At 43.5% G+C, this 24,111-nt stretch overlaps 1 long non-coding RNA gene and 1 other non-coding gene across 2 annotated transcripts; one reads left to right on the top strand and one right to left on the bottom strand.

Annotated features, from left to right (window-relative positions):
• The first annotated feature begins 56 nt into the window (after window positions 1-56).
• On the top strand, window positions 57-23,865 carry LOC144579588 (uncharacterized). The gene is made up of 4 exons (XR_013527539.1): window positions 57-372; window positions 3,640-3,759; window positions 11,300-21,409; window positions 23,482-23,865. It is a non-coding gene; the product is annotated as an uncharacterized LOC144579588 (long non-coding RNA).
• LOC118148109 (U6 spliceosomal RNA) lies at window positions 1,476-1,582 on the bottom strand. The gene has a single exon (XR_004734903.1). It is a non-coding gene; the product is annotated as a U6 spliceosomal RNA (small nuclear RNA).
• Window positions 23,866-24,111: the final 246 nt, after the last annotated feature.

The raw sequence follows: 24,111 nt of genomic DNA, 5'->3' as shown, positions 1-24,111 counted from the left end.
AATCAGCGCGCGGGATTCGGCAGTCCAATCAGAGACGTCCGCGGGAGGGCCGCCCTGCTGGAGCGCGGCGCGGCGCGGCGCGGGACGGGACTGGTGTTTCTGCGCGCCGCTGCCTTTCCCGCCGTGCCACGCGTGCGGCCTTTCCCGCGGGGGATTATAGACCCAGTGGCCCTCGGGCCCTTCCTAGATGGGTTCGGGCTCTGCCCGACTGGATGGAAATCTGGCTGTCTCCGCCTTGTGGTCTCTTTTGCCAGCTGGAGCCTAGGGATGCCAGGGGACGGGTCTCGGTGCAGTGACTGCGATTATCATGGGACCACAGAAAGTTTCTCCTCGTTCTCGGGCTCCTACCAGGCCCTTGGCTTTCAGAGCCGGGTACGATCTCCAGATACGTTTAAGTTTGTAGAAAAGGGGTGCCAGGTCACGGTGGTCACGGCTGTGGGATACAGGCGCTAAGATTTGTATTGGTTTTTGTGAGCCGGGGAAAGGCCTTGCTGCTTTCTTCGCCAGGACTGATGTATCTTCCCAAGATGAAAGTGCCTGGTGAGGGCGAGGGGCCTCCGTGGGAAGGTCATGAGCATGGAAGGGAGTGGGGCCCAGACACGACGTTTATCTCGTTTATGAGTGACATCCCCCGGGAGGGCCAGGAGAGCCATTTGACCTGGTCCGTCATATTCAGGAATGGATTTCAGTTTAGATTTGGTATTTTCTCCAAGAGAGATGTGTGTATATAGTCCTAGATAGTCTTGTCAAGATGAAACCCAATTTCAGTTGTTCACTATAAAATATTTTAGAATTTTGTGTCTCATTCAGAATGGCTTTATTTGAAACAAAACAAGGAAGAGTCCCAAGTCTCATTGTTTTGACCCAAGTTTCATCTCAGTGGGATCCCCCAGTTCAATGCTATGATTTTTCTTTTTTAAGGTCTCGCTCCATCGCTGGGATTACAGGTATGAGCCGCCGCTCCTGGATCCCAGTGTTATGATTTTTGAAATCATGGTCGGGAGAAGGCAGAGCACATGTGTTGAGAGTCAGGCATTAAACCTGGGTTCAAATCACTAGTGATTACTTAATCATGGTAAAGCAGTTAGCAGATTGTGTTCAATATAGCAGTTGTCAAAGAATGAAGGTATAACTTTAAGGACCAATAATATTTGAAACGTTTTTTTTTTTCTTTTTGAGACGGAGTCTCGCTCTGTCGCCCAGGCTAGAGTGCAATGGCACGATCTTGGCTCACTGCAACCTCTACCTCCCACCTTCAAGCGATTCTCCTGCCTCAACCTCCCCCATCCCGAGTAGCTGGGTTTACAGGCATGCACCACCACGCCCGGCTAACTTTGTATTTTTAGTAGAGTAGTAGAGTTTCTCCACATTGGTTAGGCTGGTCTCGAATTCCCGACCTCAGGTGATTGGCCCACTTTGGCCTCCCAAAGTGTTGGGATTACAGGTGTGAGCCACTGAGCCCAGCCAACTTTTTTTTTTTAATGGAATGCTTCACAAATTTGCATGTCATCCTTGCGCAGGGACCATGCTAATCTTCTCTGTATCGTTCCAATTTTAGTATAAGTGCTACCGAAGCGAGCACCCAGCCCAACTTTTAAAATTTATTTATTATTATTATTTTTTGAGATAGTGTCTCCCTGTTACCCAGGCTGGAGTGTAGTGGTGCCATCTCAGCTCACTACAACCTCTGTCTCCCGGGTTCAACCAATTCTCCCTCAGCTTCCTGAGTAGCTGGAACTACAGGCACCCACCACCATGCCTAGCTAATTTTTGTATTTTTAGTATAGATGGGGTTTCACCATATTGGCCAGGCTGGTCTTGAACTCCTGGCCTCAAGCGATCCAGCTACCTTAGCCTCCCAAAGTTCTGGGATTGCAGGTGTGAGCCATCTTGCCCAGCCTTAAACATTTTTAAATTTTCATTATTATTTTTTAAGACAGGGTTTCACCACATTGGTCAGGCTGGTCTTGAACTCCCGACCTCAGGTGATCCACCTTCCTTGGCCTCCAAAGTGCTTGGATTGCAGGCGTAAGCCACCATGCCTGGCCTAACATTTTTTTTAATAAAAGCAACCTAAAGTAAAATTTTTTAATCAAAGCAATCTAAAGTAAAATATTTTTAGATTCAGTATAAAAAGTCCCCATTTCCAATCAGATTGAATAAATGCCTAGCAGCTTATGTATTGTGCTAAAACACAATATATTATTTGCCAATAATAAAACAGTATTTTGCATTTATATAGTTTTATTACCAAGAAGCTTACTCAGCTTTATAGATTTCCCCTCTGTAATCTGATTAATCTTTATAGTATCTTGAGGTAATGTACAGTGTAGCAATCAGTCACTTAAGTAGTGACTTCTGAGCTCTAACAATGAATCAACATAATGCAAGAGGCTGTGTGTGAAGTCCAACCTGGGTGTGCCCACACCACACCAAGAGGACAAGTTAAAATTACCATAGGAGCCAAAAATTAATATTTTCTGACTTATTTCTGTTTACCATTCCAACCATAGTGCTGTATAAAATATTTGCTATTCCTTATAGATGCAGGAATGGAATATTCCTATATTAAAATTTTTTTCTGCATGTAGGCAAGCAAAAAAAAACAAAAAAATTTTTTACAGCTATAGAAAATGAAAGTGAGTGTGAGAAATAGAGATACTGGACATAATGTTCTATAGGTTTTAAAAGACTTAAGGAGAAGGAATGGAAATATGTGGTCTTTACTTCTTTGCACTAGAGTAGTAATAGCTAATGGCTCTTTCTACCTGGCATGCAGCATCCTGTAATGACTATTATTAATAGAGCCAGGCTGATCGTGAGGCACCATGGCTATCTCCAGGAAAAGTGTATGGTGGAATTTAACTACAATGGCTTCTATTACCTGGATATGCCCTTTGGTACACCTATTTTACTAGAGATGTGTGAAAATAGGAAAAAGTCAGCTCACTCAAAAGATAAGCTGCCAGTGGGACTTTAAGAGGCTCCCATTACATTCCCCTCCCCTGGAGATGTTTTATTCCCCTCCTCTCCTCCAGTGTTCATCTCAATGCATTAGCATTGCAGGGGTTGCAGAGGTGACTAGTTAAGACAGAGTGTGCCCTTGCAGAATTTGCAGGATAACAAGGGTCATAGAAAGTCTAAGTGTCCTGAGAGAAGACCAGCTAAAATGCTGTGATTCAGCATCATTCCTAAAATGGGTACCAGTTGAGCAGCAATACCTGCCAACTGTTAATTTCTGCTTAAATGCCCAACTGCAGAGTACATGCCTTAGATTCTGCTGTTAAATTGAGGGGATAGGTGATATCATATAAACCCATGTCTTGTTTTCCCTGACAGCAAGGAAATGGTGCCCTATGACTTTATTTGGAAAGTATGTAACTCAGACTGAGGAGAATAAGTTGATGTTTTCACCTCTCATATTTATTTCTGAAGCAGAAAATTTACTAAGTTAAATCCTGAACTAGGAATTAGTAATGCTAGTATAGCTAATTGTTAATATATATACAGCTCTTATAGTAGTTCCCGGCATAAACTCATTACTATTCAAATATTTCTTATTCTTATTTATTGGGTGCTTACTATATGCCAGGCAATGTTTTTAACCTCTTTTTATTAAATTTTTGTTTTTTGAGGCAGAGTTTCGCTCTTGTTGCCCAAGCTGGGGTGCAATGGTGCAATCTTAGCTCACTGCAACCCTCCGCCGCCCATGTTCAGGCAATTCTTCTGGTTCAGCCTCTCCAGTAGCTGGGATTACAGGTATGTGCCATCACTCCCGGCTAATTTTGTATTTTCAGTAGAGATGAGAGCTCTCCATATTGGTCAGGCTGGTCTTGAACTCCCAACCTCAGGTGATCTGCCCACCTCGGCCTCCCAAAGTGCTGGGATTACAGGCATGGGCCACTGTGACTGGCCGTTTTTAACTTCTTTATAAGTTTTCACAAACTCCCTAGAAGTACTTTTATTATCCCCATGAGGAAACAGGTTGAGAAACTTCAAGTAATCTGCTCAAGGTCAGAAAGTGAACAAATGACAGGTCAGGCTTCAAACACAGACAGCCCATGTGCTTGAACAGTGCTGCTGGCTTCCCAGTCTTACCAAGGCCTAATCCTATAAAATTCCATTGACTCCCTAAAGTGATGGTGTAGGGAATGCTAACTGATGATAAAGAAAATATGAAACACTCACAAATCATTTAGTGAGCATTTCATTAGTTGGCTTCCTCCTCTGACCTTGAATTGAAACTCTCTACTGCAAACTAGTTAGAGAAAAATTGTATTTGCAAATAGTTTTGAAAGTTTCAAAGTAAAACCAACCATCCTTTTTTTCTTTTTCTTTTTATAAAGTAAAGGAATAAGGAATGGCTACTCCATAAGCACAGCAGCCTCTTTTTTTCCTTAAAAGAAAAATAGCTGGCCAGGTGCAGTGGCTCACACCTGTAATTCCAACACTTAGAGAGGCTGGGGCAGGTGGATTGCTTAAGCTCAGAAGTTTTGAGACCAGCCTTGTCAACATCATTTTTGTGTGTGCTTTATGTTATGTATTGATTTATTTTTGAAACATAGTCTTGCTCTGTTGCCCTGGCTGGAGTGCAATGGTGCAATCTCAGCTCATTGCAACCTCTGCTCCAGGTTCAAGCGATTCTCCTGCCTCAGCCTCTGGAGTAGCTGGGATTACAGGTGCTGGCCACCACACCTGACTATTTCTTTTTTTTTTTTTGAGACAGAGTCTCTCACTGTCACCAGCTAGAGTGCAATGGTGCCATCTCGGCTCATGCAACCTACAACTCCCTGGTTCAATTGAATAAATAAATATCAATCCGTAACTTGCTGCTTAAATTTGGTGTGTGTGTGTGTGTGTGTGTGTGTGTGTGTGTGTGTTTTCATGTGTTCATTCTCATCTAGTTCATTAATTTTTACTGCTTTGTAAAACTGTTTTTTTTTTTTTTTGAGACGGAGTTTCACTGTTGTTACCCAGACTGGAGTGCAATGGCACGATCTCAGCTCACCGCAACCTCCACCTTCTGGGTTCAAGCAATTCTCCTGCCTCAGCCTCCCAAGTAGCTGGGACTACAAGCGAGCACCAGAATGCCCAGCTAATTTTTGTATTTTTAGTAGAGACGGGGCTTCACCTTGTTGACCAGGATGGTCTCGATCTCTTGACCTCGTGATCCACCCGCCTCAGCCTCTCAAAGTGCTGGGATTATAGGCGTGAACCACGGCGCCCAGTCTGTAAACTGTTTTATTTGTCCATTCATCTATTAGAGGATATTTACATTATTTTCACTCCTTTGCGGTCATAAACCCTTACACACAAATATGCAAATTTTTTTAGGCCGATGCAGAATAATTTCTCTAGGGTATATATGCCGCAGAAGGTGAATGTTGAGCAATGAAGGGTGATATTTTAAATTTCACTGGTTGCTTGTCATGTTACTCTCAAAAGTGGCCATAGCTAATTATACTCTCAGCAGCAGTGGAAGAAGGCTTCATGTTTCTTACATCTTGCCAAAACTTTCTACTGTGAGATTTTAAAATTTATTTGCCAATCTCATGGGTGAAACATGGTGTCCCTTTTTTTTTTTTTTTTTTTTTTTTAAGGAGCTGCTTCACAGGGCGGCCCAGCCAGGGGTAGCCGAGACGAGGCAGCGCCGGTGTCTCTTTTATTTAAATTTTTATTAAGGCCAGGAGCAGTGGCTTATGCCTGTAATCCTGGCACTTTGGGAGGCCGAGGCGGACAGATCATGAGGTCAGGAGATCAAGACCATCCTGGCTAACATGGTGAAACTGCGTCTCTACTAAAAATACAAAAAAATTAGCTGGGTGTGTGGTGTGCGCCTGTAATCTCAGCTACTCGGGAGACTGAGAAAGGAGAATCTGAAATCCCATCCCTACTAAAAATACAAAAAAAAAATTAGCTGGGCATGTGGTGTGTGCCTGTAATTTCAGCTACTCGGGAGGCTGAGACCGGAGAATCACATGAACCTGGGAGGCAGAGGTTGCAGTGAGCTGAGATTGAGCCACTGCACTCCAGCCTGGGCAACAAAGCAAGACTCTGTTTCAAAAAAAGAAAAGGCAGTCCACTCACACCTGTAATCCCATAATCCCAGCACTTTAGGAAGCCAAGGTGGGTGGATCACGAGGTCAGGAGTTCAAGACCAGCCTAGCCAAGGTGGTGAAACCCCATCTCTACTAAAAATACAAAAATTAGGTGGGCGCAGTGGCAGGTGCCCGTAATCTCAGCTACTTGGAAGGCTTAGGCAGGAGAATCACTTGAACCCAGTTGACAGAGGTTGCACTAAGCCAAGACCTGCACCACTTCACTCCAGCCTGGGCTATAGAGTGAGATTTCACCTAAAAAAAAAAAATTATTCAGATAACTGTAGATTTAACATGTAGTTGAAAGAAATAATACAGAGAAACCCTGCGTACCCTTAAGCCAGATCCTATAATGATAATACTTTGCAAAAGTATAGTCACAATCAGGATATCGAAATTGACACAGTCCACAGATTTTGTACAGGTTTCCCCATTTTTACTTGTACTCATTTTATGTGCATGTGAGTGTATTTAATTATATACAAGTTTATGCCATATGTAGGTCCATGTATCTACTTCCACACTCAAGATACAGAACAGTTAAAACACAGGGATCTTCCTGTTATGCGAAATCTCAGCTCACTGCAACCTCCGCTTCTGGGTTCAAGCGATTCTTGTGCCTCAGTCTCCCAAGTAGCTGGGACTACAGGTATGCGCCACCACTCCTGGCTAATTTTTGTATTTTTAGTAAAGACAGGTTTTACCTTGTTGGCCAGGCTGGTCTGGAACTCCCGGCCTCAATCAATCAGCCTGCCTCCACCTCCTGAAGTACTGGGATCACAAGTGTGAGCCACTGGCCAGCCTCCTCCTCCTTTTTAAACTCTGTTCTTTATTGCCAAGATTTTATCCTTTCAGGCTGGATGTGGTGGCTCATGCCTGTACAATCCTAGCAATTTGAGGGACTGAGGCAGGCGGATCACTTGAGGTCAAGAGTTTGAAACCAGCCTGGCCAACAGAGTGAAACCCCGTCTCTACTAAAAAAATATATATATATGCAAAAAAAAATTAACTGGGCATGGTGGCAGGCACCTGTAGTCCCAGCTACTTGGGAGGCTAAGTGAGGCAGGAGAATTGCTTGAACCCAGGAGGTAGAGGTTGCAGTGAGCTGAAATCGTGCCACTGCACTCCAGCCTGGGTGACAGAGTGAGACTCTGTCTCAAAAAAAAAAAAAAAAAAGATTTTATCTTTTCAAAAATGTTGTATTCAGTGTTATATGTGGAAACTTAAAAAGAAAAAAAATAAACAAAATGTTGTATAAAAGGAGCCATGCAGGCCAGGCACAGTGGCTCACGCCTCTAATCCCAGCACTATGGGAGGCCGAGGCAGGCGAATCATGAGGTCAGGAGTTCAAGACCAACCTGGCCAACATGGTGAAACCCCGTCTCTACTAAAAATACAAACAAATTAGCTGGGTGTGGTGGTGGGTGCCTGTAATCCCAGCTACTCAGGAGACTGAGGCAGGAGAATCACTTGAACCCAGGAGGCAGAGGTTGCAGTGAGCTGAGATTGTACCACTGCACTCTAGTCCAGGCAACAGTGTGAGACTTTATCTAATAAAAAAATAAAAAAAGGAACCTTGCAGTATGTAACTGTTAGAGACTGTCTTTTTTCACTCAGTATATTCAATATACAAGTTGTTGCATATATCAGTAGTCCAAGGCTGGGCCTGGTGGCTCATGCCTGTAATCCCAGCACTTTGGGAGGCCAAGGCAGGCAGATCACTTGAGGCAAGGAGTTCGAGACCAGCCTGGCCAACATGGTGAAACCCTGTCTCTACTAAAAGTAACAAAACTTAGCTGGGGATGGTGGTACGTGCCTATAGTCTCAGCTACTTGGGAGGCTGAGACAAGAGCATTGCTTGAATCCGAGAGGCAGAGGTTGCAGTGAGCCAACATCACACCAGTGCACTCCAGCCTGGATGACAGAGCGAGACTCCATCTCAAAAAAAAAAAAAAAAATCCATCCCTTTTATTGTTGGTATTCCATGGTATGGATGGACCACAGTCTGTTCAACCATCACTCATTGAAGGAGCTATGTTTATTTCCAAGTTTGAGCAATTGCAAATAAAGCTGCCACTAATGCTTATGTATAGGGTTTTTGGTTTTTTTTTGAGGCCGAGTCTTGCTCTGTTGCCGGTTGGAGTGCAGTGGCACAATCTCGGCTCACTGCAACCTCTGCCTCCCGGGTTCAACCAATTCTCCTGCCTCAACCTCATGAGTAGCTGGGACTACAGGTGCATGCCACCACACTCAGCTAATTTTTGCATTTTTAATAGAGATGGGGTTTCACCGTCTTGGCCAGAATGGTCTCAATCTCGCTCTCTCTTTTTTTTTTTTAAAAGACAGTATCTCACTATGTTGCCCAGGCTGGAGTACAGTGGCTATTCACAGGCGCGACCCCACTACTGATCAGAATGGGAGTTTTGACCTGCTCCATTTCTGACCTGGGCTGGTTCACCCCTCCTTAGGCAACCTGGTGGTCCCCTACTCCCGGGAGGTCACCATATTGATGCCGAACTTAGTGCAGACACCTGATCAGGATAGCACACCACAGCCCAGAACTCGTGGACTCAAGTGATCCTCCAGCCTCAGCCTCCTGAGTAGCTGGGACTATAGGCACGTGCCACTGTGCCTGGCAGTCTCAATCTCTTGACCTTGTGATCCACCCGCCTCAGCCTCCCAAAGTGCTGGGATTACAGGCGTGAGCCACTGTGCCCATCCTTATGTATAGACTTTTGTGCAAACATAAGTTTTCATTTGGTGTCTCATTTTTTTCAATTACCATTTCCCAGATTACCAGTGGAGTTGAACATCTCTTTATATGTTTGTAGATTATTCAGGTTTCCTCTTTTGATCAGGGACTATTTTGCTTATTTTTCTGTTGGGTTGTTTGTGTTTTTCTTACTAATTTGTAAGATTTTTTTTTTTTTTTTGAAACAGAGTCTCACTTTTGTTACCCAGGCTGGAGTGCAATGGTGCGATCTCAGCTCACCGCAATCTCTGCCTCCTGGGTTCAAGCAATCTTCTGCTTCAGCCTCCCGAGTAGCTGGGATTACAGGCATGCACCATCACACCCGACTGATTTTTTTATTTTTAGTAGAGACAGGGTTTCACCATGTTGGCCAGGCTGGTCTCAAACTCCTGACCTCAAGTGATTCGCCCGCCTTGACCTCTCAAAGTGCTGGGATTACAGGCATGAGCCACCATGCCAGTCTAAGAATTCTTAATATGTTCTGCATAGCAATCCTTTATCAGTTATATGAGATTGTTTCTCAACGTACTGTAAAGTTTAGGAATAGATGAAGAATTTCTGAAACTTGGATTTGGATCATTGATGAAGTGATGAAGGAGTTTCATTTGGAGCTGCCCACCTTGTGGAGTTTTGCGCCTGCTACACCTTACACGTAGCAGCATTTTCTTTGCATCCTTGCATGCCAGCGACACACTTTAATTGGTGGTGTGTTAGATTCTAGGCACACCATATCAAAACATCTACCTGCTTGAGGGCAGATGTCATGATCACAAATCTTTGCCTCATTTTTTGGGAACATTCAGATGCATTTATTGCATTGTAAAACCAGCCGTGTTTTCTGGCATTTTGACCAGCCCTCAGAAACTGCTGACATCATGATGTACTCCTTGCCTGGTGTTTCCATTTTCCCCAGCACTGCAGCCAGAATTTAGAATCCTGACTCACCCTTCAGCCAGCCACAGAGAATGCTGATTATTCTGGTACAATCAATGCTCATGAAGTGACTTTGAAAGGGGAAATAGCTTTTGGACAAGTCAAAGCCAGTGCAATTTCAGATAATAGCCAAGCTTTTCTTTTCTAGTGTTCTTATCTGCTCAGCTGCACTGCTTTCTCCCCTGATGGAAGCGGAAGCCGAAGCCATGATTCTGCAATCCTGGCCATAAAGCTGTGGATTGTACAAGCTGGCATGGCCAGTACTGCCCTACTGAGTTCACTGAACTGTCCTTCTGATCTGCACTGTGGTGCAATACTCACAGTGAAGCCATCTGCATAGCTGAGCTAACAATCCAAACTTCAGTTCTCATTTCAATAAATTATCTTATAAAACACTCATGACCAAAATTATCTTGAGTAGCTTATTTATATGAATTTTGCAATTAACCCAAACTACCCATGGAGAAATTGATATACGATGCTTCTCATAACTTCCCCTCAAACCATAGCAAAAATATGAAGGCAAGTACTAGGATTTCTGGGAACATGGAATTTATATCTATGCCACACAATGTTAAAGAAAACAGGCTTTGGATATTTTCAAAGGGCTCTGGTGAGGATTAAAGAAGGTATAATATACGCAATGTTTTGTGAATTCCAAAATGTTTTACCTAGATAAAAGATTATTAAGATCAGATTCTATCAGTCTCATACATCCAAGTCATGAAATCAAGTCTACAATGATTTACTACATATAAAGAAATATTTCTGACATGTGAATAGGCAATCATAGAATTTCTATTGTATTCAAATAATGATCAAAAGTAATTTTCTTTTTGAGATTTTAACTTCCCCATTTGAGGTAATATTCTCAAGGAACTGAATGTTACTGATGTGGAATATTTCTCCCAAATGAGGTTTGCTTTGGGTGACACAGAATTCAAAGACAGCTCTGAACAAACCTGAAATGGTGGCTAATATGATCCTTTCTGTGCCTCCCTTTTCTTTCCTTTGGATACTTCAAATATACAGCTAGTCTCCTTGGAACATCCTAGGGCGGTCTAGGCCATTTCCTTCTCTCTCCAAGACTGACCTGCTGCAATCCATCAAGGACTATGATTTTCTTGTAAATATTTAGAAGATGGTGCACAATAATAGACATATTTGGCAAAAACTGAGCTGATGGCATTCAAATGGAGCCAAGTATGGGAATTCACACTTGGAATAATCCAAAAGTATGTTTAATGGTGGAAGAAGAGACGCACAGGAGATGGGGCAGCATTTTCAGGGTCTCTCACCTATTCAAATATTGGTATCTTACAGGCTTAAGGGTCACTAGTTGGATGATTCGTGTGCTAATTCTGTGGGAGGAAAGATTCTCAAGAAATATACAATTGCCATTAAAAGTAAAACACAAGATTGTTTCCCCCCTTGAATATAGCAAGAACTCTGTAGAGTAATCAATACTTTGGCCAGCTATCCTTGAGAATTAACAATGTTTTTTTTTTAATTGCAGGGAGAAGAGAAGAGGACAGAAACAAGTTTCTGTTTCATATTCCTTCTGTGTGGAGTTATTGCAGAAGAACCTTAGGGAGTGCAGAGCTGGTGCCTGGGACAGGTGAATGTCTGCACACTGGCAGTTCAGCAAGCTTTTCCTGTTGGCCTGCTATTCCCAGGAAACTGTCCATGGGGCTGTTTGGCAGGGGTGGGGAAGGTGCGTATGTGTGAAAAATTCAGGATAGACACAGGCAACATCCCAAGTTTTGAACAACAGTCCAACTGTCTATGTGTGTGTGTGTACACACAACCATGCTCACACCTGCACATAGCACCTTGCACTTCCTTGATTAGTGAAAAACTGGAAGAATAATACAGGAGGCTTAAGCCCCAGGGTATTAACTGGGACTCAGAGAGACCGAAGGCTCAACTAGAGGGTGGAATTTTTCTTTAATTTCTGCCTTTCTTTTCACATCTCCCTTTCCCTTTCCTTTCTGTTTCCTTTCCAGTACTCTTAGGTTGTGGTCCCAGCTGAATAAGAGCCAATAAGTAACTTCCCATTGAGAAGTATTGGCTGGGTGTGGTGGCTCACGCCTGTAATCTCAGCACATGGGGAGGCTGAGGCAGGTGGATCACTTGAGGTCAGGAGTTTGACATCAGTTTGGTCAACATGCTGAAACCCTGTCTCTATTTAAAAGAGAGAGAGAGAGAGAGAGAGAGAGAGAGAGAGAGAGAGAGAGAGAGAGAGAGAGAGAGAGAGAGAGAGAGTAAGGGGACATTGGCCAAAGTCTTAGCATTTCCAGGGTTTCTTCCAAGAGTCTTTCTTGAAGACCCCATTAAATTTCTTGTGGTAGATTTCCTAGAGAAGCCAAGGAGCAGTCTCCTTGAGTTTCCTCACATCAGACCTACAGACCCTTACTCATTTTCTCCTAATACCTACTTTGATATATTTCTTTTTTGAGACAGAATGATCTTGATTCATACAAACCTCCACCTGCTGAGTTCAAACAATTCTCCTGCCTCAGCCTCCTGAGTAGCTGGGATTATAGGCATCCACCACTGTGCCCAGCTAATTTTTTTTTTTTTTGAGATGGAGTCTCACTCTTGCCCAGGCTGGAGGGCAGTGATGTGATCTTGGCTCACTACAACCTTCGCCTCCTGAGTTCAAGTGATTCTCCTGCCTCAGCCTCCTGAGCAGCTGGCACTACAAGTCTCCACCATCACACCCAGCTAATTTTTTTTTTTTTAGTAGCGACACGGTTTCACTGTGTTGACCAGGCTAGTCTGAACTCCTGACCTCAAGTGATCCGCCAACCTCAGCCTCCTAAAGTGCTGGGATTATAGGAGTGAGCCCCTGTGTCAAGCAATATATTTCTACATGAAGAATAGTACATTGGGTTGTTATACAGGGGCATGAAAGGAATTTTAAGATTCACAGTAGAGAGGGAAAAAAGCTAACTTTGCCAATTAAAATAATAGAAAGTCTTGAAAACAAATCTCATCATTTCATTATATGTTTCTAAATTGCAGGCTGGGTGCAGTGGTTCAGGCCTATAATCCCAGCACTTTGGGAGGGTGAGGTAAGATCACTTGAGACCAAGAGTTTGAGACCAGACTGGGCAACAAAGTGGGACTCCTGTCTCTATGAAAAAATTAAAAAATAAAAATCAGGCTGGGCATGGCCGCTCACGCCTGTAATCCCAGCACTTGGGGAGGCCGAGGCAGGAGGATCAGAGGTCAGGAGTTCAAGACCAGCCTGGCCAGCATGGTGAAACCCTGTCTCTACTAAAAAAAAAATACAAAAAAAATAGCCAGGCATGGTGGCACGTGCCTGTAATCCCAGCTACTTGAGAAGCTGAGGCAGGAGAATTGTTTAAACCCGAGAGGTGAAGGTTGCAGTGAGCCAAGATCGTGGCACTGCACTCCAGCCTGGTTGACAGAGTGAGACTCTGTCTCAAAAAGAACAATAAATAAAATAATAATAAAAATTAGCTGACTGTGGTGGCACATACCTAGAGTACTCCAGCCTGGGTGACAGAGCAAGACCCTGTCCCTAAAATAAAATAAAATTTAAATAAATCAATCAACAATATATGGCAGACTCTACAGGCCCAGCATAGGCAAGATCCCAGCATACTTGGATCTAACAGCATACTTTGCACGTGGGCCTTCAGTGAAATATTATTGAATGAATACCTCATTTTCCCTCTTGGCATCACACCTGAGATTGCCCTATTTACACGTCCTCAGAGCCAGCATTTATTACAATGAAGTTGAGAGTCACTAAGACAAGGCATTTTCCACAGGCTTTTCCTGTTTTTTAAGTACTTTCTCCAACCTTGATTTGCTGGTAACAGCAGCTGGCTTGTGTTTTATGCTGGGCTTTGCAATGATACAGCAAATGGAATCTGGAATCTCCAGAACTGATGTCAATATGAATAGTTTCTAAGTGGAGCTGCCATACAATGAGAAATTTATCACTTACGCACAAGAGGGCTGTGAGTTTGAAATCATGTATATATAAGAAATACTTTTTACACTGTAATGTGCTATTCAAATGTTTTGTTGTTATTATTACATCAGAAAACAACCCATAGGACCTTATAAAGAATAATTATTCCAGTCATATTAATCCTCTGTGACAAAGCAGTGTTTTTCCAACATTTTTAATCAGTTAATCACTTTGGCAAAATACCTCAAAACTTTTTATCTCGCCGGGCGCAGTTCACACCTATAATCCCAGCACTTTGGGAGGCCAAGATGGGTGGATCACAAGGTCAGGAGTTCAAAACCAGCCTGGCCAACATGGTGAAACCCTGTCTCTACTAAAAATACAAAAATTAGGCCGGACGCGGTGGCTCATGCCTGTAATCCCAGCACTTTGGGAGGCCAAGGCGGATGGATCACAAGGTCAAGAGATCAAGACCATCCTGGTCAACGTGGTTGAAACCCTGTCTCTACTAAAAATACAAAAAATTAGCTGGGCATGGTGGTGTGTGCCTGTAATCCCAGCTATTCAGGAGGCTGACGCAGGAAAATTGCCTGAACCCAGGAGGCAGAGGTTGCAGTGAGCCAAGATTTCGCCATTGCACTCCAGCCTGGGTAACAAGAGTGAAACTCCATCTCAAAAAAAAAAAAAATTAGCCGTGCATGGTGGTGGGTGCCTGTAATCCCAGCTACTCAGGAGACTGAGGCAGAGAATTGCTTGAACCTGGGAGGCAGAGGTTGCAGTGAGCGGAGATGGCGCCATTGCACTCTATCCTGGGCAACAGAGCAAGACTCTGTCTCAAAAACAAACAAACAAACAAATAAATAAATAAATAAAATTCTGCCAGGTGCAGTGGCTCACGCCTGTAATCCCAGCACTTTGGGAGGCTGAGGCAGGTGGATCACCTGAGGTCAGGAGTTCCAGCCCAGCCTGACCAACATAGTGAAACCCCATCTCTACTAAAAACTACAAAATTAGTTGGGTGTGGTGGCGCATTCCTGCAATACACTACTCAGGAGGCTGAGGCAGGAAAATTGCTTGAACCCAGGAGACGGAGGTTGCAGTGAGCCGAGATCATGCCATTGCACTCCAGCCTGGGCAACAAAAGCAAAACTCTGTCTCAAAAAAAAAAAATTCTCATCTCAATTACCCATACTACCCAGTCCAAGAGTTTTGCCAGAATAAATAGAAAGAGTAGAGCTACTTTTAATTTCTGGTTTCCAGTAGCCTTCTGCTGGGAAGGAGAAAAGGGATAGAGTGGAAAAGAGTTTCAAGTACAAGGGTCCGTGACCTCCAAAGTCAAAAGTCTGCTGATACTCTTCATGGTGAAGCAACAAGACAAGAAACCAAGCTAAACATTGGCAACCCAGAAAAGGCAGTGGAAAGGCCGGCAAATGCAAGACCTGCCGCCCGTGCCCACTTTCACCTGTTCATCTGTACTTGCTGGTGTTTCTGAACAGTCTGTCCTTTGCAGTGTCCCTCCTTGCTCTCTAGAATCTTTGTTTCAACTCCCATCTAAGATGAAAGGAGTCAACTAAGCTCACTTCACGGTAGCTAGTCATTGCCTTTGGAGAATATGAGATTAACGTTGCCAGATATCTGACTTTTTGGCAGAAGTTGAAATTCTTGATATTTTTTAGAATCTTCTAATTTTCTTTTTTTTAATTTAATTTTTAATTTTTTTATAGAGACGGGGTTTCACTATGTTGGCCAGGCTTGTCTTGAACTCCTGACTTCAAGTGATCCACCAGCCTCAGTGCCTCAAAGTGCTAGGAATACAGATGTGAGCCACTGCATCCTTCCCACCTCACCAAATTTTAAGTTGATTTTTTTTAAAGGTCAGTGTTCAGTAAAGGAAGACTAAGCAGATTTCTGGTTGTTTTTGTTGTTGTTTTAGAGACAGGGTCTCCCTCTGTTGCCCAGGTAGGAGTACAGTGGCACAATCTTAGCTCACTGCAACCTTGAACTCTTGGGTTCAAGTGATCTTTCCATCTCAGCCTCCCAAGTGGATAGGACTACAGGTGTATACCACCATGCTTGGCTAGCCAATTTCTGTTTTATAAGCCAAGGCCTTCTGTGCAGCTTTGGAGTGGATTCTCCATATGCATATTTTATTGTGGTAAAATACACATAACACAAAATTTAAAACTTTAAGTGGAGAGTTCAGTGGCACTGAGAACATTCACATTGTTGTGCAACCATCACCACCATCCATCTCAGAACTTTTTTTTGTCCTCAACTGAAACTCTGTCCCCGTGAAACACTTAACTCCCCATTTTCCCTCCCCCACCCTCCAGCAGCCATCATTCTGCCTTCTCTCTTTATGAATTTGACTAGGGCCCTCATATAAGTAGAACCATAAAGTATTTTCCTTTTGTGACTGGCTTATTGACTTAGCATGAGGTCCTCAAGTTTCACCCATGTTGTAGCATGGCTCAGAATTTATTTCCTTTTTAAGTCTCTAGTTGAATTCTTATCCTTTCATTTCACCTCAAATTAAAACAACACAAGTCAGTCCTGATTTTGCAAACAAATGTGCCAAAGTGAATATGCTAAAGGTACAACGCAGCCTGAGAGGCCTGTCCATGCTGGCTGCCAGCCACTGTCTCCAGAGGCTGCTTTTGCAAGGATGGTTATTTGAACAAGGGGCTTGAAGCTCTCCCTATTGATGGTGGCTGAGAAATAGCAGAACATTGTTAAGTTTTCTTTGCCCAAACAGAATCTAATTGTGCTGAATCAGAGCAACTATAACATTGTTTGCTTTTAAATATTTTACTTTATCCAGTAGGCTTTCAGATAATCAGCCTGTGTTCTGGAACTGGAACTTTCTGAGAAATAAACACAAATGAATTGGCAGAGTCCACGTACAAAATATCTCAGGCCCTCCTAGCTCAGGACAAGCCACATAAATATAAATCATGAATTTTATATAAATCTTTATAAAAGGAATGCACTGGGCCGGGCCCGGTAGCTCACGCCTGTAATCCCAGCACTTTGGGAGGCTGAGGAGGGCGAATCACCTGAGGTTGGGAGTTTGAGACGTCCTGACCAACATGGAGAAACCCTGCATCTACCAAAAATACAAAATTAGCTGGGCATGGTGGTGAATGCCTATAATCCCAGCTACTTGGGAGGCTGAGGCAGGAGAATCACTTGAACCTGGGAGGCAGAGGTTGTGGTGAGCCGAGATCCCACCCTTGCATTCCAGCCTGGGCAATAGAACAAAAATCCATCTCAAAAAAAAAAAAAAAGGAATGCATTGGTGGTCAGACGTGTTGGCTCATACCTGTAATCTCATCTATTCGGGAGGCTGAGGCAGGGGAACTGCTTGAACCAGAGAGGTGGAGGTTGCAGTGAGCCGAGATCATGCCACTGCACTCCAGCCTGGGTGACAGGGCAAGACTTTATCTCAAAAAAAAAAAGGAATGCATTAATTGATTCAAAGACATTTGTAGTCTATGTGAAACTAGCAATGCATAAAGTATTTTGTGCTTTATTCTTATACTTTAATATTCTACTATATATATTTATTTAATTTATTTATTTTTTGAGATGGAGTCTTGCTCTGTCTCCCAGGCTGGATGGAGAGCAGTGGTATGATCATGGCTCACTGCAACCTCTACCTTTTGGGTTCAGGCAATTCTCCTGACTCAGCTTCCAAAGTAGTTGGGACTACAGTCGTCTGCCATCACGCCTAGCTAATTTTTTTTTTTTTTCCTGAGACGAAGTCTCACTCTGTCTCCCAGGCTGGAGTACAGTGGCGCGATCTTGGCTCACTGCAACTTCAGCCTCCCTGGTTCAAGTGATACTCCTGCCTCAGCCTCTCCTGGGATTACAGGCCCATGCCACCATGCCCAGCTAATTTTTGTATGTTTAGTAGAGACAGGGTTTCACCATGTTGGCCAGGCTAGTCTGAAACTCCTGACCTCTGGTGACACACCTGCCTTGGCCTCCCAAAGTGTTGGGATTATAGGAGTGAGTCGCTGCACTCGGCCAGCTAATTTTTATTTTTATTTTATTTGAGATGGAATTTTGCTTTTGTCACCCAGGCTGGAGTGCAATGGCATGATCTCAGCTCACTGCAACCTGAGACTTCTGGGTTCAGGCAATTCTCCTGCCTCAGTCTCCCAAGTAGCCGGGACTACAGGCATCCGCCACCACGTCTGGCTAATTTTTGTTTTTATTTTTATTTATTTATTTATTTGCTTACTTATTTTCAGACAAAGTCTCACTCTGTCATCAGGCACCAGGCTGGAGTACAGTGGTGCGACGTCGGCTTACTGCAACCTCTGCCACCTGGGTTCAAGCAATTCTCCTGCCTCAGCCTCCCGCGTAGCTGGGATTACAAGCATGTGCCACTGTGCCCAGCTAATTTTTTTGTATTTTAAGTAGAGACGGGGTCTCACCATGTTGGCCAGGATGGTCTCCATCTCTTGACCTCGTGATCCGCCTGCCTTGGTCTCCCAAAGTGCTGGGATTACAGGAGTGAACCACTGTGCCCAGCCCTTCTGTATATATAGTTCATGCAGTATTTTTTAAGTATAGTAACTTCATCACCTCTTCCAGTTATAAGTTAAACCAAAGTCAAAGAAATAACCGGTGGTTCTCTAGAAAACGATCCAACCAGGCCAGGCGCAGTGACTCATGCCTCTAATCCCAACACTTTGGGAGGCCAAGGTAGGTGAATCTCCTGAGGTCAGGGGTTCAAGACCAGCCTGGTCAACATGGTGAAACCCTGTCTCTACTAAAAATACAAAAAATAGCTAGGTGTTGTGTCGCATGCCTATAATCCCAGCACTTTGGGAGGCCAAAGCAGGTGGATTACCTGAGGTCAGGAGTTTGAGACCAGCCTGGGCAACATGGTGAAAACCAGTCTCTACTAAAATTATAAAAGTTAGCCAGGCGTGGTGGTGGGCGCCTGTAATCCCAGCTACTCGGGAGGGTGAGGCAGGAGAATAGCTAGAATCTGGGAGGCAGAGGTTGCAGTGAGCCGAGATCATACCACTGCACTGCAGCCTGGGTGACAGAGCTAGACTTCGTCTCAAAAAATAAAAATAAAAAAATAGAGTTAAACATAGACTTACCATATGACCCAGCAACTTTACACCCACATGTATACCCCAAAGAATTAAAAACCAGGATGCAAACATCAATGGTCATTGAAGCATTAGCATTGTTCACAACAGCCAAAAGGCAGAAACAACTCATGTTCATCAATAGATGAACAGATACACAAAACACAGTATATACTATTCAATGGAAGATGACTTGGCCTTAAAATTGAATGAAAATAGGAAATAACAAGTGGTGGCAAGAATGTGGACAAATTGGAACCCTCATGCATTGCTGGTGGTTCTCTCTGGAAAACAGTTTGGTGGGTCCTCAAAATTTTAAACCAATTGCCGTATGATCCAGCAATTTCATTTCTAGGTATATATTTCAAGGAATCAAAAGCAAGGAATTTAACTGTTTTGTGTATACCAGTGTTCATAACAGCGTCACTGACAATAGCTGAAAGGCCAAAGTAACCCAGACGTCCAACAATGGATTAATGGATAAACAAAATGCAGAATGGAGTATTATTGCACACACAATGAGATATTATCCAGCCTTGAAAAGTTGTGAAATTCTGACACATGCTGCAACAGGGGTGAACTTTGAGAAAACTATGCTAAGTAAAATAAGCAACTACATAGGGACAAATGAGAATCCAATTGTCTGAGGTATGTAGAATACTCCAATTCCTTGAGACAGAAAGTAGTGGTTGCCAGTGGCTGAGGTGAGTGTTTAATGGGTACAGAGTATCAGTTTAGGGAGATGAAAAATTCCAGAAATGGAGAGTTGTGATGGCTTACAACAATGTGAATGTACTTGATGCCACTGAATTTTACATGTAAAAATTGTTTAAATGATAAATTATATGTTATGTATATTTTACCACAATAAAAATAAACAAAAACATGATATATTCAGCCCCCCTAAAAACAGCAAAAGGAATGGTTGGGCACGGTGGCTGACGCCTGTAATCCCAGCACTTTGGGTGGCCGAGGCAGATGGATCTCGAGGTCAGGAGATTGAGACCATCCTGGCCAACACCCTGTCTCTACTAAAAATACAAAAACTAGCTGGACATGGTGGTGCACGCCTGTAGTCCCAGCTACTTGGGAGGCTGAGGCAGGAGAATTGCTTGAACTCGGGAGGCAGAGGTTGCAGTGAGCCGAGATTGTGCTACTGCACTCCAGCCTGGTGACAGAGAGAGATGCCGTCTCAAAAAAAACAAAAATAAAAACAAAAAGGAATGAAATACTGATACATGGTAGGTAAAACATGAATCTTAAAAACAATTCTAAATGAAATGTGCCAGGCACAAAAGGACAAATATTACATGATTCCAGTTATAAGAAACATCTATAATAGGCAAATTCCAGGGAATTTGAGGCTGCAGTGAGCCATGATGGCACCACTGCATTCCAGCCTGGGTGACTAAGCAATACGCTGTCTAAAAAAATAAATAAAATGGGACATATTCATAGAGACAGAAAGTAGGAGTTATGGCTTAATGTATATAGAGTTTCTGTTTTGGGTGATGGAGAAGTTTAGGAAATAGCTATTGGTGATAGTTGCACAGTAATGTAATTAGTGCCACTGAATTGCTACCTAAAAATGATTGAAATGGCAAATTTTGTTATATACATTTGATCACCAAAACAAGAAAGAAAACAAACCAACCAGACCTTCAGTGACTCTGCAGCTTTGCAGAACTAAAACTCCATAGCCCCATGACTGGCAGGGAGGCCTCATGCTGGCTCCGCTTGGCCTCTGCAGCCCTCTGTTCCCACCAGTTGCCTCCTCAGATCCTTCCTGTGTAGCTTCTAGGCTGCTCATGGCCTGAGTCCAAAGCCGACTGGCCCTGCTCCATAAAGCCTTCCCAGGTTCCAGGTCTGAAAGCCTTTCTCCCTCTTGTGAGTAACTGAGCACTCCTGCACCACCTGCTACCCCACCCTGACCCTCCTAACCTTCAGCTCTGAGTCAGCTGGGCTCACCCGGGGTTTTCTGCTCAGTCATCATAAGGACCAGGAGAGGAAGCCAAACAGGTGGAGGCAGGGCTGGCCATGGCCAGGCCTTAGGACCGGAGTTGCACTAGTCAAGAAGGCCACTGGGTTTAGCGTTTCTGCCTCCAGCCCAGTGTCTCTGTCTCCAGCTCAGCGTCTCTTTCTCCAGCTCATTGGTAGCCCTGGAAGAGCCCCTGCCTGCTTTGGGTCTACTTTCTCTTCTGCAAAATGAGAGGCTGGCTGAGATTGCAAGGGTGTTTTCATTCCAGGGTTTTGTGACTAAAGTTGGGTAGGAAAGAACAGCTGGGTAGAGGTAACCTTCTTCAGAGGAGAAAGCCTTCCTGAAATGTTCAGTTGACGATTTTATTCTTATTAGGGCACCCGGGGCAGTCTAAAGTTTCTTAAGAGAAAAATGGAAACAAAATCTTTTGTTTTGTTTTGTTTTGAGACAGTCTCTATGAGTCACCCAGGCTGGAGTGCAAATGGCATGATCATGGTTTATTGCAGCTTCAGCCTCTCAGGAGGACCAGATCTTCCTGCTTCAGCTACCAGAGTTGCTGGGACCACAGATGTGCACCACCACACCTGGGTAATTATTATTATCATTATTTTGATAGGGTACAGTCTTGCTATGTTGTCCAGGCTAGTCTTGAACTCCTGGATTCAAGAAATCCTCCTGCCTTGGCCTCCCAAAGTGCTGGGATTATAATGTGAGCCACCACATCCAGCTGAAAAAAATCTTTAACTCACCAAAATTAAGAGTTCTGATACTGACTTAGTCAAGAATTTTAGTGTTTATTAAGATATTAGAATTTCCACAAAAGAAATTATCCAAAGGAAATGATAGTTATTCTTGCTGGCCTTACCTCACCAACGTAAGTTTAGGACTTTGGGTAGAATCTGGATATTAGCAACACATAGTTAAATGCAGAAGCAACTGCTGGGCCTGGGAACATGCACCTGTAGTCCCAGCTACTTGAAAGGGTGAAGCAGGAGGATCGCTTGAGCCCAGGACTTTGAATCTAACCTGGGCAATGTAGCAAGACTACATGTCAATTTTTAAACATTTTATAAGCAACTAAAAGGAGGTGGTGAAACAAGTGGGGTCATGGAATACCATACAACAGTGAAAATAAACTAAGCACAACTGCCTGCAACAACATGAATGAGTCTCACAATCATACACACTGTATGACTCCCTTTATACAAAAAGTAGAAATGAGGAAATATAATCAGTGGTGTTTTTCCTGATTCCAATTTGGGTTAACATTTTGTTGTTTTTGTTTTTGTTTTTGTTTTTTCTTGAGATGGAGTCTCACTCTGTCACCCAGGCTGGAGTGCAGTGGTGTGGTCTCGGCTCACAGCCACCTCCACCTCCCAGGTTCAAACGATTCTCCTGCCTCAGCCTCCTGAGTAGCTGGGATTACAGGTGCACACCATAATGCCCAGCTAATTTTTGTATTTTTAGTAACGACAGGGTTTTGCCATGTTGGCCAGGCTGGTCTCAAACTTCTGAGCTCAGATGATCTCCCAACCTTGGCCTCCCAAAGTGCTGGGATTACGGGTGTGAGCCACTGCACCCAGCCAACACTTTGGTATTTAAAATGCAATATGAAGCTGGGCACAGTGTCTCACACCCGTAATCTCAGCACTTTGGGAGGCCAAGGTGAGAGGATCACTTGAGCCCAGGAGGTGGAGGCTGCAATGAGCTAAGATTGAACCATTTTTTTTCTTTTTTTTTGAGACAGAGTTTTGCTCTTGTTACCCAGGCTGGAGTGCAATGGCGTGATCTCGGCTCACCACAACCTTCGCCTCCTGGGTTCAGGCAATTCTCTTGCCTCAGCCTCCTGAGTAGCTGGGACTACAGGCACACGCCACCATGCCCAGCTAATTTTTTATATTTTTAGTAGAGAAGGGGTTTTACCATGTTGACCAGGATGATCTCAATCTCTTGACCTCGTGATCCACCTGCCTCGACTTGCCAAAGTGCTGGGATTACAGGCTTGAGCCACCGCGCCCAGCCTTTGATTGCACCATTATACTCCAGCCTGGATTATAAAACTGAGACCCTATCTCTAAAAAAATAAAATAAAATATATAACAACTAAACAAATATTTAATATATTATTTTATTTATTTATTTTGAGATATGCTTTGGTTGTGTTGCCCAGACTGGGATGCAGCGACGCGATCACAGCTCAATGTAGCCTCGAGCTTCCAGGCTCAAGCTATCTTCCAACCTAGGCCTCTTGAGTAGCTGGGACTACAGGCACAGACCACTACACCCAGCTATTTTTTCTTTGTCTTCTTTTTTTTTTCTTCTACCTGGTGTCTGGGTACCACCAACTATTTTTTAATTTTAATTTTTGTGTGTGTGTGTGGAGTTGGAGGTATCCCTGTGTTGCCCAGGCTGGTCTCAAACTCCTGGCCTCAAGTGATTCTCCTGCCTTGCCTCCCAAAGTGTTGAGATTTCATGTGTGAGCCACTGTGCCCAGCCTGGATTTTTTAATAATATTGAAAAAGAATTGTCGAGCATAGTGGCTCACACCTGTAACCCCAGCACTTTGGAGGCCGAGGCAGGTGGATCACCTAAGGTGAGGAGTTTGAGACTAGCCTGACCAACGTGGAGAAACCTCTTCTCTACTAAAAATACAAAATTAGCTTGGCGTGGTGTCGGCGCATGCCTGTAATCCCAGCTACTCCGAAGATTGAGTCGAGAATTGCTTGAACCTGGGAAATGGAGGTTGTGGTGAGCCGAGATCGCACCATTGCATTCCAGCCTTGGCAACAAGAGTGAAACTCTGTCTCAAAAAAGAAAAGAAAGAGAAGAAAAAGAACAAACAACCTAAATGTCTAAAGGTATGGAATTGGGGTGTGTATGTGTGTGTGTGTATAAAATGTTGATTAATACATATATCAGTATATAAATATATCAATATATGTCATATATATAAGTAATATATAATACAAATAATAAACACATTTATAGTACATAAATGTATGTTTATTTATACATATGCCAGTATATCAGAACAATGAATTTAAAATTTTGGAGAAAAATATTTTAAAATATTTAATTTATTAGACCTGTATTAAGCACTTTATAGACATTATGTTATTTAATCTTAACAATACTCCTTGTGATTAAGATACCTGTATTTTTGACTGGGTGTGGTGGCCCACGTCTGTAATCCCAGCACTTTGGGAGGCCAAGGCAGGCAGATTGCCTGAGGTCAGGGGTTTGAGACCAGTCTGGCCAACATGGTGAAACCCCATCTCTACTAAAAAAAA

Source organism: Callithrix jacchus, chromosome 15 (assembly GCF_049354715.1).
Source record: "Callithrix jacchus isolate 240 chromosome 15, calJac240_pri, whole genome shotgun sequence".
NCBI classification, from domain to species: Eukaryota; Metazoa; Chordata; class Mammalia; order Primates; family Cebidae; genus Callithrix; species Callithrix jacchus.
Note: the sequence above shows the minus strand (reverse complement) of the source record. Positions and strands in the feature narration are given on the sequence as shown.